Source organism: Crinia signifera, chromosome 11 (assembly GCF_055691185.1).
Source record: "Crinia signifera chromosome 11, ASM5569118v1, whole genome shotgun sequence".
In the NCBI taxonomy this organism is placed as follows: domain Eukaryota; kingdom Metazoa; phylum Chordata; class Amphibia; order Anura; family Myobatrachidae; genus Crinia; species Crinia signifera.
The window spans coordinates 33,800,028-33,820,167 of record NC_139227.1 but is presented as its reverse complement, the minus strand read 5'-3'; the positions used below and the strand labels follow the sequence as shown (position 1 = coordinate 33,820,167).

The 20,140-nt window shown below is 45.3% G+C and overlaps 1 long non-coding RNA gene across 1 annotated transcript in view; it reads left to right on the top strand.

Moving 5' to 3' along the window:
- Positions 1–20,140, top strand: part of LOC146045649 (uncharacterized) — a 280,538-nt gene that overhangs the window by 165,536 nt on the left and 94,862 nt on the right. The window contains exon 4 of the long non-coding RNA XR_014465538.1: positions 4,674–4,823. This is a non-coding gene — a long non-coding RNA (uncharacterized LOC146045649). The remainder of the gene's footprint in view (positions 1–4,673; positions 4,824–20,140) is intronic.

Here is a 20,140-nt window from a genome sequence, read left to right as displayed (position 1 = left end):
GTTTCTGCTGCATGAATAAGTAGAATCTGATTGGTTGATCTGGGCAAAATCTCCAATGCTATAAACCGACAGGTATACCCCCAGGAAGCGCGCTGTCACTGCTCTGTCATCTACTGGAAACGCTCCAGGATTCTCTGCTGTGATGTCATAGTCTGTAATCTGTTAGAGGTAAAACCCAGACGCCCTGAGACTCAACCTTTATTCATACACTTTACAGCATGTTTATAGAGTTACAGAATTGGTTCTCCAGATCTCTCCTCGGCCTCTGACATGTGACTTTGGCTCGCAAGCTGCATGCTCCTATCCATCGCCTGTATCCGAAGCGTGGCTCTCTCTTGTGTTTCTAGTAGTGCTTGGTGTAACTAAGGAAACTTTCATATAAAATGGAAGCAGGTGCTCTCAATAAAGAGAATTCTTAACCCAGCTCATATTTATTTGATTTTCTCTGTGTCTGGGCAGCCAGCCCGCAGCTGCAGCTCTGCCTCCTTGGCTTGATGGAGAGAGTGAGGGCCGTTCTTTCTGAAAAACGTGGAAATAGATCTGAAAGTCAGATCCTCTGGCTTGCAGGCGATTTGCCGGTAAAGCTCCTGCAGTGTTTTGCTAACCCCATTTTCCAAACAAGCCAGAGCGTTTTTAAGGCTCGTTCAGGTAGAATTTGCACTTTCCCACCAGTTAAAAGCAGCTTCTCAGTGTCTCACGTTCTGCAGCATCTCAGGTGCTGAGTCTGCTCCTGGAGATCGCAGGGGAAATGGATTGAAAGCTAGGATATCACGCAGGCATTGTAATACTTCCAGCTGTTTTATTACTCTTGTAGAAAACTGTGGTGGTCATTTACAAAGTGCAAAAATTACTTGGTTACCACAATACTATGCACCTGTTTGTACAAATTTCCCTAGATTTGATTATCTGGATACCAGCAGGCTGTTTGCACTGGTCAGTTGCTGCAGAGCACATACCCTCAACCTTTGAGAACCAAAAACTGGTACGGGTGAGGGAAAGGGGGTGTGGACATGGGGAAAGGGGGCGTGTCCCAGCAGCGCTTCTATAGTTATCTGGGGATACTGCACCTGGTACAAAGCAATGTTTGCCAGTACAGACCATATAAGATGGTACCGTTCCGGCTAAAGCAGTACAGAGGGAGGGTGTGTAGAGCTTATCCAATATTATCTGACAAAGACTTACTGTATGTGCCAAAACAGTGCTTACTGAGATATCTCCAGCCTATCGCTCGCCTCTAGCACTGGGTAGACATAACGCTGTTTTCACACTCCGGTAAATACCAGGGTAAAGGATACTCTAGTCTGTTATATGAAAACACCACAAATTATATAGGATTGATGTAATCATTGAGCAGTGGGTGACATACAGGTATAAGAGTACACAATGGTGGTCTAATGATTTCACAATAAATATTATTTACCCATCTCAATTCTACTCCAAATATTGTATCCTCCGGCCCTTTTCCACACCAAATATTGTATCAGCCATCCTAATTCCACACCAAATATTGCATCACGCATCCCAAGTCCATGCCACATAATGTAGCCCCCATCCCAATTCCACACCACGTATTGTATCACACATCCCAAGTTCATGCCACATAATGTAGAGCCCATCCCAATTCCACACCACATATTGTATCCCCCATCCCAATTCCATACCAAATATTGTATTCCCCATCCCAATTCCTCCCCAAATATTGTATCACCCATCCCAATTCCATGCCAAATATTGTATTCTCCATCCCAATTCCATACCAGGTAATGTAGCCCCCATCCTAATTCCATACCACGTAATGTATCTCCATCTTAATTCTACATCACGTATTGTAACCCCATCCCAATTCCACACCACGTACTGTATCCCCCATCCCAATTCCGCACCACATAATGTAACACTCCTGCATGAGTGATCTCTTCATTCCCAACACTCTATTGACAACAGTTTGATCTGTTATGGTTTATTAGTCGGTTATGGTAAAGGATCGACAGTCAATAGGTCAACACGAACAGGTAAAATGCCCAAAGTCAACATAGGCAAAAATCAACGCAAGCAAAAAGTTGATGTGGAAATAGTCAACACATGAAAAGGTTGACATGAGGTTTTCGTGATTTGTTTTTGGTGCCAGTTTGTAGAATTCATCAAGTGGACTCCTCATTAGTGTGCCGCGTTCCCTCACCATGCTGCGGACTCTTTACTGTTCCTAATCACAGTCCACATGGATGGTAAAGTGTGAAAAAGCCTCATGACAACCTTTTCATGTGAAGACCATCACCAAAATTGACCTTTTGCTTGTGTCAACCTTTTGTCGATGACGACCATTTAGTGTCGACTTATTGTCTGGATACTCTGTGTGCTCCTGAACCCTTCCCTACTCCATTACTGCATTGTTCTCCTTGGCTACTTGCTGGTCCGACTGTACTAAGGGGCCATTCAGACCTGTTTGAATGGGCTGCAAATTCCCGAAAACTACTGTGCATGTGCACCTTACGTTTTGCGGGAGCTGTTCACCAGTGTGATTGACACCCTGTGGGCGTTCAGTGGTGAGCCGCCAGAGTTATCTGGGCATTCCCCAGAAACCGCAGGTGTTCCCTGACCATCAGTAGGGAGGGCCGCTGATCAAAATAATTTGATAGTGAATGAATTTCCCACAGTGTGCATGTCAGAGTACGCATTTGCAGCTGTACACAGGGGCGGGGAAGTGCATGGGGGGGGCATGTGTTAGTTGTGGCAGCGCCTACCTGCTCGCTGGGCTCTGAACACTCGCAGCCCAGTGAGCAGGTCTGAATCAGGCACAAAGTCACACTTTATAATATTCGTGTTTGCTCGCAAACACACTTCTGCGTCCTCCTCCCTCACAGGACATTGTCATCTAAAGCATTTAATGAAGGGAAATGATCCTTTAATGACGAATTACTGCCACGTTGCGCTTCCTCCTCTTTTTTTACGGACACCATGGAAACTGTAGAACATAATGCAACCTGTTAGATTAATGTAAGTAAGTAGGAATGAAACGATACAGAGGGAGGTGAGAGCTGACACGAGAGCGCCAACTTGTAATATTCTAGTAATCTCCCTGTTCAAACAGATCTTGTTTCATTCACATCGGCTGTGTGAAAGTATCGGCACTAATGGAAGCAAAGTGCGAGTTTATTGGTCCAGTTATTATGGGCAGAAAAAATAAATGTTTGTTATAATATTGGTAATAATAAATCACAGTGCACATATGAAAAGTAAATCAGCCCTGGGCTCTGGGAAAGCGATTTAGCTGCTGGATGGGTGGATTCTGCTCTTGCCAAATGGGAAACTGAGAGTGCAGCCGGCTGCTAGAGGTGATTTACACGCATGCGAGAGGGAAGCGTCTTATCTGCCAGCAACTGTCCAGCACATACGGAGGTCCCTCAGCTCAGCTGCCTTTGTTCTAGCGCCAAGATGTTCAGAATGTCTCTAGGTGTTAAGGATCACTGGCCTCATCATCCCTCCTGCCTAAAACATATTGTATTACTTTTATATGCATTTGGTTTTAGTTAAAAAGCATGTTCCCTATTGGGTTTATAGTGTACCTGTCACTTATACACAGTGGAGGCAGCCATTTTTTAGGGGCTGGAACAATGTTCACCCTAACATTCCATCTGGTGTCTCTGCAGTGTTGGGATAACTGCATGGCAACCGCTGATTCACAAAGTACCGTAGTACTTCTGCCTGAAAGTGCCTGTTGAAAACTCAAACATGCATCAATGTTACTATTTGTCAGTTAGGTTTTGAATACCTAACTGACAAATTACTGCCACATGGAAACAAAGTATGGGTTACATTAAATAATGGTTTGTATGGTTATTCATTTACTAAAGTGTTTATAGCAGTGGTACTCAAACTACAGTCTTCAAGACCCCATGCAGGCCACATTTTCCAGATCACCGGGAGTAGCACTGTGTATAACCAATTGCCACATTTTAAAATCCACACGTGACCTGGAAAACATGACCTGAGTGGGGTCCTGAGGACCGAGTTTGAGAACTTGTGGTCTAATGGTGTGTATTCATGGTACAATTTGACATTCGATTTTGACTATGTAGTCAAAATCGAATCGGGATCGCGTATACATCAAATGGAGATAGGATATATTTTTAAGCTTTCTATCCCGATTCAATGCCATTGCGCACTCTCGTTCAGCTGAAATCGAGAAGACAAATAGACAGTGCAGCAATGACTATAAAGTGCAGACTGAATGTAGATAGTATGAATTGTATGTAAATAGCATATGAGTTAGCAAAGATGGCACAGCAATCGAATCTTATGGTGTGTACACACGGTGAGATTCCTTTGCTATTCGACTTGCTATGCAATCAATTTATGTGCTATTTACATACAACTCATGCAATCTGCATTAGATTTCCACTATATAGTCATTTCTGCCCTGTCTACCTGGGTTTCGATTAGTGCTGTCCCTGGAGCGCAAAACCTGTGTGATCTGCATGCAATTTTGACTATATAGTCAAAATCTCATGCTGGATTGTACTGTGTGTACACACCATTAGTCAAATAGCAAAAGGAATCTCACCGTGTGTACACACCATAAGACATTGTCTGGAATGTTCCCTAGACCTTTGCACATGTAGCATTAGGAACAGGATCAAACCCTAATTGGACTCTTCACGGTTGTCTATCTTTAGGTCGATAGGGTCTAAAGATATTTTGGACGATTTGGAGTTTGGAGACGAATCGCAATGATAAATCCTCTGCATCATACAGTGTATACACACTATCGTACTATCACAAGCTCTCTTGCATCGTTCGTCGCATCTCAGCTGTGGTAAAAGCAGGTCAGTTTCTTTGTCTTTTAATAGTATCTTGCATAATGGATAATATATAGGGCAGCATGAACGGTGTATTGGTTAGCATTACTGCCTTACAGCACCAAGGTCGGTGTTCCTTTACCACCATGGCAATAACTGTGCAGAGTTTGCATGTTCTCCTGGATGTTTGCTTGGGTTTCCTCCGGGTACTCCGGTTTCCTCCCACAATCCCACAAAAATATACAGGTAGGTTAATTGTCTCCTAAAAAAATTAACCCTAGATTGTCTGTGTGTGCGTGTACATGTGGTAGGGAATATAGATTGTAAGCTCCACTGGGGCAGGGACTGATGTGAATGTTCAAATATTCTCAGTAAAGCGCTGCGGAATATGTGTGCGCTATATAAATAACGTAATAAATGTATACAGTAGAAACAATTAAATATAATGGAGCATATACAAGATACGATTTGGACGCATTTTAGATTTAATTTTGCTTCTAGAAGCAAAATCTAATCGATATCTAATCTAAATCGAACAGTGTTAACTGCCTTCAATCCAGATCCGATCGCGATGCACGTCCCCGCAGCACCGGGATCGAAAGCAGACAAGTCTATTTCTGCTTCGATCTGGAAGATCACAGGCAGTTCCATGCTGCTCTATGTATATCCTATCCCCGTGCACCGTCCTTGTGCTGTCCGTCCCTCCCTCCTCATCAATGCCGGCACCTGCCGTGTCCCAGCGGCTGTCTATATCGAATCAGTCGCCGCATTGAAGCGTCTGTATGCCCTATAAGTGTTCAACTTGAATATACTGCAATAGTCATAAAGAATTATGAGGTAAGACACTCTTTGGACAATCTCGATTTTTCTATTGCAACCCATGATAATCGGTCACACAGGTATTGTTAACTTATAGTATTTTGCTGAACGCCTGAGAAATCATCTGAGTTTGCTGACGGAGAATTGGATTCCCAATCAGCGGAACAGATTGTCATTAAGAAACTGCCCCCTCTGGCTGTAGTCACATCTTGTAATTAAAAGGTGCTTGATCATGGCCGCCTTGTGTCACCATGTCCACATGTTAATCCTTAAAACTTCACCTCCTGATAACAACTCAAAGGGCCAAAATAAGCATTTCAATTAGGTGTGATAAGGTATGCTGATGTCAGGGCTCTGCTGGAAGATAAACAAAGCTTAATTATTCTAAGCCTGATTGCCAGTGAATGTTTGCTTCCTCCCCTGCTCCCACAGAGACTGCCACCTACTAGGACTACTCCCAGGCTGTGTACCTGTACAGTACACGTTATTACATCCCTAACATTTGTTTCTCTTTTTATCCCCAGTTTTGACATATAGAATATTTTATTTTATCTTTACAAAATCAATAGTTGGTTTCTATAGGAGACTGTATGATTGCTTCGTTGCACTTAGTTTGTTTACAGTCATTAGCAAACAAGGTCAGGGTTTGGGTGAAGGGCAAATGTTATTCATGGTACTTGTTTCCTAGCACGGCGCCACCGATGTAAATTGTATGGCATCGGGTGTGTAGAATCGGTCACATCGCATGCGACCAGATCGTATGCGATCGATTTGACCAGATTTTTAATTGTATAGCCACCCACGATCAACGCCAACCCGAAGCGTGGCGAGCGCCGGCGGTACGCGTCCTCTGACCTTTTCATACCCCCACTATCCACGTCGGCGTGGAGTTGATTTTATATAGTGTGGCGAGCGCATCGAGCCACCGAGCCCGAAGAGTGGCGAGCACAGCAAGCATTACTTAACATGTATTCCGCGTCCCCTCGCGGGGCTCGCTGCACTCGCCACACTATAAAATCAACTCCACGCCGACGTGGGTAGTGGGGGTATGAAAAGGTCGGAGGACGCGTACCACCGCCCCTTGCGGGCTGGCACACTTCGGGTTGGCGTTGATCGTGGCATGGCGCTAATAATGGGGGGGCATTTGACATACTAATTAACCATCATGGTGGGTATACAATTAAAAATCAGGTCGGGGGGGGGGGGGCATTTTACATTGTAATCTGCCATCAGGGTGGCTGTACAATGTAAAATTGGGTCGGTCATGTCGCATCGCATGCCATTGTAATGGCATGCGATGCGACCGATTTTAAAATTGTATGGGAACGTCTTTAAACCCCGAAAATCGGGTCCGTCTGGTCTGATCGGGTCCCATCGCATACCTTAAGTTATGGTATGCGATGGGACCCGACGGGCGCCATGCTAGGAAACAAGTACCCATTCCATTTTTAGGTGACACTTATGGGGCCGACACACAGGGCGATTTCAGGGCATTTTCTAAGTGATCTCACTAGATCTCTTAGAATATGCCCTGAAATCGCTCCGTGTGTAGGGCCATAGCGATAGCAATGCGCGGCTCTGCACGTCGCTATCGCCCAGCGATTAATATCCAGCATGCCGCCGCTGACGTAACAGAACCTCACTTGGACACGCCTGCGCTTTTCCTGCCACTCCCAGAAAACATCCGGTTACCACCGCCAAACGCTGGCTTCCTGTGAGCTAAGATTCGTCCGCATCGGGTTTTTGATCCATAGCATATCTATTTCTGTTGCTGTTTGGCCTTGCGCATGCATGCTAAGATTTTAATGTATGCGCAGTCATTCAATAATTAATGGGTTCGCAAATTCACACAGCAGCGAATAACTCTGAATCAGGCCCCAAGTGCAGTCCCATAGTAACTCCTAATGCTTGTGAGAATTCACTGGGTCAAAGGTAAAATTGCGGCAGAGGGCAGTTGTCTGGGGCAGTCGTATGTGGGTTTAGGCCCCGGGATGCTGCTGCTGTACTCACCTGGCATCCGAAAGGGACTGCTAGAAATTGAGCAGTCACAGTGGTCCTGGGAAGCTAGCGGGCAGAAGGGTGGTGAACCGCGCTGATTCCCGGTGGCTGATACAAAGTGGAGGCAGCAAGACGACGGCTGTGGGCAGGTCAATCATAATAACAGATAAACCAGGAGCATATAGAGGGTTACTAGTACCTGTCTGACGTGGTCACATTAGATCAGTCACAAACATCCACACAGGACCTACCTGTTCACCTAGTCATTTGGGTGTGCATAAAAATGCAAATGTCATCTAAAAATTCAGTATGAGTTTGGAACTGGATATAAAATATAAACAGCGCAAATTCACTGTCAAAACGGCGTGCAAGACCCAACTCACACCTAATTCGATTGTCCCCATTGTGACTATCTGGCATCCAAAGTTTGTGCAGTAAAGCACACAGGGGCACAATACAAACACCCTGTGGATAGGGGAGGGGGACACCTTCATTTTCTCCAAGGGTCCCATGTTTTAATCAGCCCTACCTGCAAGTTTAATATCCAAATAACATTAGCCAGCCGCAATACAGAAGCCTCTGACTCACCTTTCACAGATTTAGAAAGGGACGTCTGGTTCCTATAAGGGACCAGTTAAAGGTCAGGCTAATCAGTACCATGTCTCCTGGCAATGAGATCCATATTACCCGTCTCGTAGTATGCCTGGGACCGCCCAAAGATTCCCATGCGACCGTGTGAACTTTAAGGACATGCAGATAAAATAGAGCCCCCATAACCCTATTTAATTTAATTCAGGCTTCAGTGTCAAGATAGCTTTAGAAATTATGATTTAATTTTTATTATTACCAAAGACAAAAGGTCAAAGAGTGGTCTCTGTAGGGACTCGTAACCACCAGTCCCAGGAACGTCCATGGCTGGGATTATCTTGGATGGAAATCTGGCTGCAGATGGGCGGATTTTCCCTCCATCGGGCACCTAAACCCCGGTGACACCGACCACCTTGTTGACAAGAATCTAACACTTAATCCGTGTGAGGAAATCTAACCCCTGAGCTTAGAAAGACGTCCCCAAGGGGGAAACAAAAGTTCAGCCAGGAGAGGTGAAACTCGTCCACATTAAGCCACATGGAGGGATTTAAATAGCACATTGGGCTCTGTGCAGGGGTTATATGGATTGTGTTTTGTGGTTCTCACCTTAATTACTATAGGTTAGATTCAGGTAGCAGTGAGGTGTCATCGGTTAACTAGATCTATTACAGAGAGGAAAATTTTGCTTTTATATTTTTTCCCACGCCCCTTGGATAAGATAGAGAATAAGCGAATCCAGAAGTAAGAATTTATGCCGGCTCAGACAAGTAGTCGCGTATAGCCCTGAGAATTACCGCGAAGCAATATTAGTACTTTTTTGGGGGAAATGCAGGACAAATACTGCATTCCGTGGGCACCCACTAGCAGTTATTCAGGTCAAACACCAGCAAGACTGGTTCATTCAAATCCTTGTTGGTGCCACATACCCTCTAACATCAAATGATATATTGTGCCAAGAGACCATTATCGGCGCACCATTGCTCGTTACCCTATGGCAGTTTCACCTTCTGGCTCATGCCTCTAGTCGCAGAGAACGCATTTGCTTGCGTCGATATATCTGCAGCCCTCAAATGACATTGCCACTGAATGGCACATCGTTGCGTACATTCCTAGCCACCTCCGAGACAACGCACGGCACTTTTTTTGCCCTATTGCTTATACAATCTGCTGTTTCAATCGCAGAGATTCTTTTCATACAACAAAGTATCGATTTTTATAGCAACAGTCCCGCATCAGACTGTCAATGATTGACCGTCTGATACAATTTGTGGGGAGAAAGCAGCTGCAGTCTCTGTTTTTTCAAACCAAGACGCCAGTTATGGGCTGGGAAACAGCCAGGGACCTCCGTGGTTGCATGCAGATTTCCTGACCACTGCATCGTAGGGATGACCATCGTTGCCTTTGCCATCGATGACAAAAGTGCAACTGTCCATCAATAGTGTATTACTATTTAATGGATGACCATCAATGTTTTTACATATCGATGGTCATCCATTTTCTCTGATTAATTGGACTGTGGCCTAATCAAAATATGGGGGGGGGGGGGGGGGGAGCTATGCTCCATGTCCCGGCACCTTGGGGGAAAATGAAAAACAAAACTGACATCGATGGTGGGAAACCATCTGGTTCTGCAATGGGAGGGTTACACGTCCCGATGGCTGCTGGAAGCCGCCCGATGGTGAGTGAGTGATCCGATGCTGGGTCCTAGGACACAGGTGGGACCAGTACCAAAGCAGGAGTCACCTGCTTGTAAAACAAACCTTCTGCTGCATCGCTACACAGCGTGATCAGGGATAGCAAACTCCAATCACATCGGAACCACTGTGCGCTACAAATCAGGACCCTGAATGTTCTTGTCTTGCTGATAGTTACACCTGCAACGTCTGATTAATAACCTGAAGATTTCTGCACTAGCAAACCACCATCACCTGACCCCCCCCCCCCCCCCCCTCCAAGTCTGGACACCCTACAAAAACATCTGACTGCGCCATTCTGCCCACTTGAAATGATCATAGTCTCCCACCCTGCAATTTATTATACAACCACAAGTTCTGGAGCAAAGACTAGTTTTGCTTTGGTAGCTTAATAACTGCATGCAATGCCTTCCTCATATAGAGGTCTCATTCTGTAGGTTCCCCTGTGCTGGGGGACTGTGAAACGTAATATTGTACTGTGGAAGGAACTACTTATCTACGAGAGTGAATGGTAAGTCTCTGAGTGTATGTTTTTTAAGGTAAGAATTCTCTTTAAACTTGAGTTTCTGGTATGTGGCTTTCTCTCTATAGCGTCTTTGATAAGCATCCCATAAGGGACGTATTAAGCAGTGGAAGCATGTGGATGCTATTAACCTCGTGTTCTGTGGCTTAGTAACTTAGCATTTCATGCACGTGCTGCTAACCCCAAACACTTTAGTCCTCCTTTTAAAGCAATGTTGGATGGTCTTTACCTGTCTCTCCGTTCCTAATGAATCAGACAGCACCGGCCAGACTAGGTGTGGGCGACGCTGAGTGTAATAATTTATAATTGGGAGATATCGCTTTCTAGAACACATTCGGCGGGGGAAATAGCTGCGCTAATGAAACCGAACTGTAATTTGACCACCGCGGGCGATGGCTGCAGTCACTTAGAGGGAACTTGTTACAGTAGATTCTATTCATAACTGTAACTTGCTTGCACCAATTTTGTGCTCAGCAAGGATAAAATTATCCCAATCAGTTGTAGATTAACCAGAGCTGACTTCCCAAATTCCATTCTGCAATCAGCCGCACTGCTGCCGTCACCCCTCCCTGGCATGATAGAGCACCCAGAGTTCACACAGTCATTTGCAATCGATTTGGGGACAGGGATATTTACTGTTCGTGAGCATCTGCACCACAGGTATTGCAGGAAGGTTTGTACGCATTCCTGTCAATGATTTAGCTTTCTCATTGTGAACAGTGGCTGGGTTGTGCAGGATAATTGCCCCCTCGGGTGGTTCTGTTTTATGGGTCTACTGTTAAGACCACCAGAAAATGTCTTGTTATCGTATTAGGAGCCAGGGAAGTTAATCTCTAGCAAGGGAGAACCTGTCAGACAGTGACCAATGCAATATGTTCAGCCCTGACTGACAACCAAAGACGGTTGTGTGTTTTAATTGCAGGGGCATTAATGGTGAGAACCCCTACCTTCCCCACTACCTACTCATAGTATTGGTCACAGTGATCTTTCTCCTTTTGTGATTATTTATGATGTGCAACAATGACGGTAACAAGAAGATGCCGGCTTTCTATCTCGGGTCACTAGCCTCAAAGAAGCAGTGACATGTATTTGGCATCTCAGAATAAGATGTAAATCGGTCAATAAACGCTCTCAACCAACCCTGCACTGAGAGATCACAGCCTAATCCTATTGGTCATCCAGGAGGTTGTGCCCCAATCATGACGGATACAGGAGGAGACACCCCCTAATCAAGAGGTCACAGCTTAATCCTAGAGGTCGTCCATGAGGTCACACCCTAATGCACCCCTAATCTAGGACTTCACACCAAAATCAAGAGGGTCACCCCCCAATCCATCAGATCACACACTAATTCTGGAGATCACATCCTAATATAGGTTATCCCCTAATCCAGGAGTTTGCATCCTTACCTAGGAGGTCCAGGGGTCCTTATTGAGGGTTTCACAACCTAATCCTGAAGATCACACCCCAGTCCAGGAGGTCATGGTGTAATCCAGGAGCATACACCCTTATCCAAGAGTTCACATCCTCATCCAGGAGATCATACCCTAAAGCCCCGTTCCGATGTTGATTGGTCTGCGCAAGCGCATATTTGCGCATGCGCAGACCCTGGCAAACGGACGGGTGATAGCTGAGAGGCATGAAATAAAGGGCCTGATTCACGTTGACTTGCTAAGCAGCGTTATTTCGCTGCTTAGCGAGCCATCTAACGCCGCCTTCCAGGTGAGCGAATGCCCGCCCACCGCCACTGTGCGAACATCCCCGCCACATTGCAAATGCATGTTTAGCATAACCATCCATTCGCACAGAAGCAAAATCTTTTGATGGTCCCCGAGGGAATCGTTATTTAACTGTCACTCAAAATCAATCTAAGCCAAGTCGATAATGTCGTCTGAATTGCTCTACAACTAATAATTTTAGGGGGAATAGCAGGTGGAGGCAACCAAATCAGATCAGGGAGAGCTAACAGGACCCACAGCAGCTTCCCATGGTTTAACTTTGTCCTGCGAAAACCAGCCCCAGGCCTGTGTCATTATACATGCCGAATGAAATCTCGCAGAGTCAGGATAAGCTACATCTCCCTCAGATGTTTGTACCCGTTTTTTTTAAAGGTAAAAAGTTAGCGTGTATGTGGTCAGAGGACAATAGATAACACTGGGTTAGATGTACAAACAACATGAATCCTCCTTTGCTCTCAGGGGTACAGTACAAGGGGAAGCGTTCATCTGTCAGATCAGACTTAGGTCGACTGGCCCCATGGTCGACAGGGTTAAAGGTCGACATGGGTCAAGGTCGACATGACTTAAGGTCAACATGGGCCAAGGTCGACATGGGTTTAGGTCAACAGTCATTAGGTCGACATGAGTTTTTCACTGTTTTTTGAGCCGACATGTGCCGACAGGCGGTATTTCATGCCCTACCATCCACTAGGGCCTGGTGGGAGAATAAAATAGTGTGCTGAGCGTAGCGAGGCACCGTGCCCGATGCATCGCGAGTGAAGCGAGTGGCTGCGGTGCAACTCCAACTATGTCCATGTCGACTGTGTCGACATTCGGCAAAAAAAGTGAAACCGCATGTCGACCTAATGACTGTCGACCTGAACCCATGTCGACCTTAAGTCGTGTCGACCTTGACCCATGTTGACCTTTAACCCTGTCGACCTAATGACTGTAGACCTAAGTCTGTTCTGACAGATGTACCGCTTCCAGTACAAGAGCCCTTAAAAAGTGAACAGTACTTTTGTTGTTAGATAAATGCCAATTGATTTATCTGCATTTTGGTATGTGGTCTTGCTTATCAGTGACATCCTGGGTATAACTTGCATATATATATAATGGGTGCAGTGTGTGCCCCACACACCCTGCGACCATTTTTTCAATACCTGGGAAAGTAGCACTGTGGCCATTTTCCTGGTGTATGTAAATCACTGGGAAAAGGCTGCAGTGGCCATTTTCCCAGAGACCTAAACACTACACTCTGGAACAGCGTTAGGGTCCTTCTACGGACTCTAGTGCCAGGAGTCTATTACTCTGAGGACTAGAGAGAAGGAGACACGGACGAAGGTTTCTTTCTCGATTAGCCGCTGCTGTATATCTATTGTCATTGTAAGAGTAATGGGCAACCGGAACAGATTTCAGGGGTGATTAAATCAATATAAGACATCTCTAGCAATCTTTCCATTACCATTCTCATCTTTTCTGACCCAATACAGTAAGATAAAACTGTCACCAGTCTTTGTGCAAAATGCAAAGATCCCACAACGCAAACCAGGAACTTAGAAAAAAAAAAAGGGAGTAATGTCTCGGCCAGTTGTATTTTTATTAAGCCGGAAAATACTCCATTCTGTAAGCTGTCATTGTGCCACAGAGCAAACATTTTCTGGCAATAAAAGAGACCCTCAGGGGGGAAATAATTGTTTAAAAATAGAATGTGCTGAGAGATTAAGCGAATTACAGGGAGAAGTCGGTCCAGCAGTAATCATTCAGCGGGGACATAAAAACCATCCGGAGACAAGTTTGTATTTACTCCCAAATAGCCTCATTATTGTCACTTTAATGTCCACTTCCATGCTGGTCAGGAGTCACATTTACGTACATCTATCTCCGCATTGCTTGTGCTGTGATTACCATCTCTCTAGATGGCGGTAAGATGAAAGTAATTGAGAAAATGCTGAATGGTTTACAGACATCAATTTTTGTACTATTGTTATTTGACCAAACCTGGGCATTAATTTGCCACAGCGACTGCATAAGCAGGTTATCTGGGTAAAATAGGCACACATCTATATTGACTGATCCTTAAGGCCCATATACAGACTGGGCGACGTTGAGCTGAAAGTCGCTCAAAACAGCAGGTTTGAGCGGCTTTCAGCTCAAAGCTGCCCAGTGTGTATGGCCCGGCAATGAGCGCTGCTGCGCGCTCCCTCAACATCGCCGGGAAAGCCTATCATCTTCTGGTTATACCAGCAGATGAGCGGCTTTCAGGATGGCTTTGCATAGCGCTTTGCTATGGAATGCCATCCTCACCCCCTCCGTCAGCGCCAGGCAGGGGGAAAGCTACTCAGTGTGTATGCACTGAGCGGCTTTCCCCCAGCGATGAACGCTATCATCGTTGTCCATACACACTGGGCATAGTCGCCCAGTGTGTATGGACCTTTAGAGTTCAGGAATGGTTTTGTTCAGCTGCCTCAGCTTCATTATCTTTTTTAAATTGTGTTTCTCCCTACCCATTCACTAAGAGCCAGTGATATCATGGAGAATGCAGCCTATCTATTCACTAGGAGCCAGTGACATCACTGAGAATGCAACCTATCCATTAACTAGGAGGCAGTGACATCACTGAGATTTAGCCTATCCATTCACTAGAAGCCAGTGAGATCACTGTAAATACTGCCTATGCATTCCCTTGGAGACAATGACATCACTGAGAATGTAACCTACAGTAGGTATTCATTAGGAGCCAGTGACATCAGTGAGAATGCAGCCTATTCAGTCACTAGGAGCCAGTGACATCAGTGAGAATGCAGCCTATTCAGTCACTAGGAGCCAGTGACATCAGTGAGAATGCAGCCTATTCAGTCACTAGGAGCCAGTGATTTCACTGAAAATGCAGCCCTGCCACATACTAGGAGCCAGTGACATCAGTGAGAATGCAGCCTATTCAGTCACTAGGAGCCAGTGACATCAGTGAGAATGCAGCCTATTCAGTCACTAGGAGCCAGTGACATCACTGAGAATGCAGTCTATGCACTCACTAGGAACCAGTGACCTCAACGTAATCTGATGGAATCGGGGCATACCTGTAATGTGAAAACAGATCATTTTTAGAACTAATTCTTCATTGAGCTAGTGCAGAGGTTCTCAAACTGTGGGTCCTGACCCCAAAATGGGTCCCGACCTTCTTAGCTTGGGGTCGCGACTCCATGTTGTTGACCATCAGGCTGATGACTTTTCTAATCTCACTCAGTGATTCAAGGAGTCTGAACAATCTGTTGAATTTTAGACCCTCCCACATTGCCCTCCATCTCCCGCAAACCGCCTCTTTGGCGGGGGGTCCGCGGGTCAAATAATGTGATCGCTGAAATACCGGCATTGCATGGCGGAGATGGGGCTAAAAAGACATGATCACTCTAGACACGCCCCCAATATGTCAGTCTGTCTGTGGCTCTGCCCCTGAACCAACCCTTTTTTCCTCCCGGCGATGGCCCCACCCCCCTGCTGCAGAGGGCATCCAAAAAATCGGCAACTATGACTTACTGGGGTCCTGTCATTATTTTTATTGTCTGATGGGGTCCCAGATCAAAATAGTTTGAGGACCCCTGAGCTAGTGTTGTACTATGTGACATCACTGGACTACCTAGTATTGTAAGAACATGGTGACTGCAGTATTTTGTACTAGGCTAAGAACCAATAGTCTGGTTCTTGGTCCAGCCATTGGTGATCAGTGGCTCCAATGATGGTGGAGCACTATGCATCCATGTGTATGGCATGGAACCTTCCCATTCGGTGCATATAATCATCTCTCTGCTATCATTTTCCTCATCAGCAAAGAAGTAATGGAAATACACAAATCACACATATCTTCATCTTCCCAGCATAAACCTGCAACTTATAGAAGGAGTAAAGAACTGAGACAATAATAGAGCTTTATTCAGCAAGTACGAGGGAACCAAGGTCCCTGCTGATGTGTGCACTTTGGCTGTTAGTAATGGATGCAGACCAACAAGGGAAAGTATCAAACGAACGAATAAATGAAAATTAAAAGTCCCAAGATCTGTAGGGGGGCAGAGACTTGGTTTGAAATGGAGCCAAGAGGAGAAATGTCTAAATTACACGGACAGCGCCTCCACACACCTCCGTTCAAAGGAACACGGCGTCTGCTGCTGATAATTATTCTGTGATAGAAATATCCTTTCATGCAAGCGTCTTGGTGACTGAGATCTAGGGTATGCGCTGTGAATATGAATGAGATACGGGAAGAATTGTATTACCGGGACAGGACTTACATGTGTGTCCTCTGGGAAAGGCACGGAGAAGGTAACATAAATGAGCACAATGATACATTCTGCTCTTCAGTGCTGATTTCTCAGGGATTTTTATTTTTATGTTCTCCTGTTCTCAGCTACTCCCCGGTCAGACTAAAATGAAGGAATAAGTTGATTTTAGCACCTCTAAGTTATCAATGCCAGGAGAATCATATATAGGATAAAGCTCCCCAACTGTTAATGATAAGGACAATAGGAGTCATCATTGGTCTTAAAAAGGGTGCAGATCAGTGGTTCCCAAACTGTGTGCCGCGGCACCCTGGGGTGCCTTGGGGGACTTGCAGGGGTGCCCTGGATTGGTGGTCCATGGAAAAATTATTTATGACCAATGTAATAAGCAATGTTCATTACCACATACTGTAACTGGCACTGAGGAGGAGATATAAACACAATTTACTTAATTTAATATTTACTGATTTTATCAATGAGAAACATTTGCCCTAGGGGTGCCGTGAAAAAAATCTGATACTCGGCTGATTCACAAAAGTTTGGGAACCACTGGTGTAGATGATGTGATGCTGGTGTAGATGATGTGATGGATTTCTGGTCTGTAACATACCCTTGGCGGTTACTCATCTGCGGCTTAAAGCAAACGCCACTATGAACTATTTCTCTGTGCGTCCTAATGTTTAAGGACTGAGACGACCACTGTCCGTGTCCATACAATCTGTAATACTGATTTTTATATTTTTGAATGCCATCATTGGTTGCACCAACAAAACCTGCAAGTATGGCATTATAACCTGCAACATCTCATACATAAAAATTGGTACAAAGTGAGGAATGTTGCATGTCCACAGGTACAGGGGGTGTGGCCAAATTTGCCCAGATCCAACAGTGGCTCCTACAGTGAAGGTAGCACCCATTGATGATGATGATGATGATGGTTATTACACAGTAGATGACACAAACCATAACTTCAAAGGGACTGAGGGCTTCCAGATGACTGTACAGCAGTAATATTGACATGGAGCGCAGGGTGGCCTCTGCTGGAGTTGTGTACATGTAGCAAGATGTTCATCGTCTGCTGATCACACTTGGAGAAGGGGGAGAAGCCGCCTGTCAAGTGCTGCGGCTTAAATCCAGTACAAACGGGTTTTTAGCAGGTGCAGACCATTAAAAAATGGTACTGTATTGGCTAAACCAGTACAGTTGGAGGCTCTGTGGCATGTGCAGTTTCTCCTTCAGTGTATGGCCCTGTATCTTAGTGGCTGAGCCACAGTGTATACCACCAATTTCACCACCATTCCGATAATGCACCGGAAAGATGGACAAACTGATTGCAAGACACCTCCATGTCAGCGCACAGAAACCTCCATGGAATCGCCCAGAACTGCCAGCTACATTTTCACAACACTTCTCCCTGCATGTGCCTGAACTATGGGGAGAAAAAAAGTAATACTTTATTTAACTATTAAGCAATTTGCAATAATCACTCTTTGGATGTCACTAATACTGAGTATCGCTGCCAATCACAATATATGTTACATATTATATTATAAGTGACAGTGCAGAACAAACTTGCAGTGGGCGTGCTCTGTGTCCTATGCTGAGCTGTGCGCATGTAGAAATCCATTTAGTGTCACATCTCCTGCTCCAATGATGAAGCTGGTGTAAGGGCTGAAAGAGGTGATGCAGCTGCTCTTGTGTGCGGTGGGCTAGGGAGCACAGATACAGTTGTCTTGGGGTCCTGATTCAGACCTGCTTGTTAGGCTGTATATATTTGCAGGTAAACACCGCCTCGCCAAAAGCACTTGCCCCCCCCACCACCACCACTAGCATGCGAGTGGATGTATAAGCTTACACATCCGCTTGCATGCCGTCGCCGCACAGAGGAAAATTCATTCGGTGGTCGCTACCATCAAACGTATGGGGCCACAGAGTTTGTTTACACATCAAGAATTGATAGAACAAGGTTGCACTAACACAGCCCATCCCCACCTCCGTCTGCTGCTGGACTAGGATACGGCCCTAGAACTGGCTTGCCTGCCATTTAAGCCTGCATCATAAGCATGCCATCTGATGCATGAGTTTGATTGGAGAAAAGTATTAAAACCATCTCACCTGCTATTTTACAGGTACATGAATTCCAATTTGAACATCTGATGCTTTTCATTTAAAGTCTGCATTGTAAATTGTTTTGTTACTGGGAGCTTGCAACCTACCCCACCATTAATTAGCTTGTTGAGCAATTTGTTTAAACACCCCCCCCCCCCTCACACACACACACACACACACACACACACACACACTTGTCCCAGCTGACCCAAACTTTCCTTTAAAATTGGAAATATTTGGAAGCCTGCTCAAAGGCTTGCCTGCCATCTTAGCCTGCATCAAAATAAGCATGTCATCTGAAGCATGAGTTTGAGTTGAGTTGGACTTACACCCATTCATTGCATCATTTTATTTTTCACCAATTACCATCTCTCTCAGCCTCTAAGCTGATGAAAGCTATGTATTACTTTTTGTTTACTGTTTCTTTACCATGATTTGTGCCTCCACCGTTACTGTATGCAAAGCCTGTATGCTGTACCATCGCTGGTTGCACACCCTGCCTGTAACAAGCTGGCAAGGTGTGCCAGCTATGGAAGAAAAGTGCTATATAAATAAAATTATTATTTTTACTGCTGCCTTTGAGCAGCATAATCAAGATGGCGCCGCAAATGGCTGCCTAGGAACTGTGCCACTCAGCCATATGTGTCTCCCCTGTCTCGCAACTGTACTTTCTCTGCTTAACTGTTACCTACCTGGCTGTTGCAATGACCAGTGGTGCCGCTGTTGACTGCCTAGGCACTGTGCAGCTCAGCGGGGAGGTGTTCCCTGCGTCTACAATCCCCAGGGCACATCGAGCATATACCTGTATGTGTTATGTATATCTGTACTGTCACTGTTACTGTTTACCTAAACGGCTGTTACCTAAACGGCTGAATTAAAATCAAATTCCTAATATACGCTAGTTCAGTATACCTGGCCAATAAAGCTGATTCTGATCTGGTTTCTCCAGCGATTGTAGCTCTACAAATCGCATCAACACCTGTATCTAACATACAGTCAACCCCATTCTTTGTCCGTTTTTTCAAATGAGCAATGTGACAACGGTAGGTGGGGCCTTTGTATTGACGGCACAAGTGCGAATAGACAGGAAGTGACCAAGAAAAGAGGATCCACTAATATACCTTTGATGTTCATCATTGTGCTGCATTAACTCTTTCAGATATATAAAAATAATCCACATCCCAGCACATTACTGGATTCTTCAATATAGTATTTCTTACAAGTTTTGCAGCTGCAAGAGGCTCACATTTCACCAATCCACCAGTTTCCTCCCGCACCCCCCAACCCCCTCACAAACGGGCCTCAGAGAGAACGCAGGCCAGAAATTCTCCATGTTAGTGAAACATTTCCTTTTCCCCGTCCTCCCTTCCATTAACGTTATTACTCTGCTCCTGGGAAAAGTTGACTATTTCAGCACAGGCAGCATTTCTGAGGCCAGACATAGGGGAGGGTAAGGCAAGGAGGGGGCTGGAGGGCAGAGAGGAAACCTGGGGTGAATACATCGATGGGTTCTGTGCTGCTTTATACATACTATCTGCCAGACCTTGGTCTACATCCCCTGTAGACACCATAGTGAGACGGCTCTGTGCAGGTGCTGGGAGAATAGACGTAGGATGAAAAT